The following is a 900-nucleotide window of genomic DNA, read 5'->3' on the forward strand; positions in this document are numbered from 1 at the left end:
TATTAAATTATTTATTCGTGCTCATTGTTAGTTCTAGCATCATATATTCATATGTCAAATTGCAGTTGGGGGTTAGGTCGACATAGTATCTACATCTACAGTTCTTTTTTTTCACAAGGGAGAACATTTCTTTATTATTTGTGAAACAACTAAATTTTGTTCCTAAGCTGCAGTGTGCTTGATATCTCACTGAGTGCACAACGCAATGTTTTTTTGGTAGTTGTGGTTGTTTCCTAAGCTGTAGTAGATACCAAGCTCTTTAATAGTGTATTTTGATCAAACTTTGTGTCGTGCTTGCTTCTTCGCAAAAATAAATTTGGGTAAGATCAGGTGCTCTGTCATCGATACATGGCAGATTTTTTGTTTGTTTCTTCAGAGTGCAATCATGTTTTGGTCTATATGGCTATACTTACTTTTCAAGAGAGCTGGTGGTGAATGCTTTCTCACCAAAAGGGGGTTTGGTGTTTGCAGCTTCTTCTGAATAATCATAAGCTACTTAGTGCACTTTTGATGCATTTGATCTGTCCCATCTAGCAAGTTCCTTTTGGGTATAAATGCAAGTTTTTTGTAGCTTATGTTTTATAATTCAAGTACTAGCACGTCACTGTATCATGTGTCCTGAGCACGGTGACAGCCTCCCTGACCACATTGCTGCTGGTTATTGTGGATCCATGTTGTAAGAAGCTTTTCATGGTGGCTCAAAGAGGTGGCATGGAGAGGAAGAAAAATATGTGGGTGTCATGCTCGATTTTGTCTTTGCCAGTGGAAGGGTGACTACGGCGAGGTTCCAGCCTGTCCACTGTGAGGATATCGGCAGTCACTTATGTACCACAAATTTTTCATGGATTCAATTTTGAGATGCAATCTCCCCGTTCTTTTGTGGTTCCTTCTTCAAGCATT

The 900-nt window shown here is 39.2% G+C and overlaps 1 long non-coding RNA gene across 2 annotated transcripts in view; it reads left to right on the forward strand.

The window, feature by feature from the left end:
* Positions 1-16: 16 nt before the first annotated feature.
* Positions 17-900, forward strand: part of LOC123042415 (uncharacterized) — a 2,406-nt gene continuing 1,522 nt past the window's right edge. The window contains exon 1 of one of the 2 annotated variants that reach the window (XR_006418783.1): positions 17-825. This is a non-coding gene — a long non-coding RNA (uncharacterized lncRNA). The remainder of the gene's footprint in view (positions 826-900) is intronic. The other variant, XR_006418784.1, reaches the window with a different exon arrangement.

The sequence above is a fragment of the Triticum aestivum genome, chromosome 2B (assembly GCF_018294505.1).
Source record: "Triticum aestivum cultivar Chinese Spring chromosome 2B, IWGSC CS RefSeq v2.1, whole genome shotgun sequence".
Lineage (NCBI taxonomy): Eukaryota > Viridiplantae > Streptophyta > Magnoliopsida > Poales > Poaceae > Triticum > Triticum aestivum.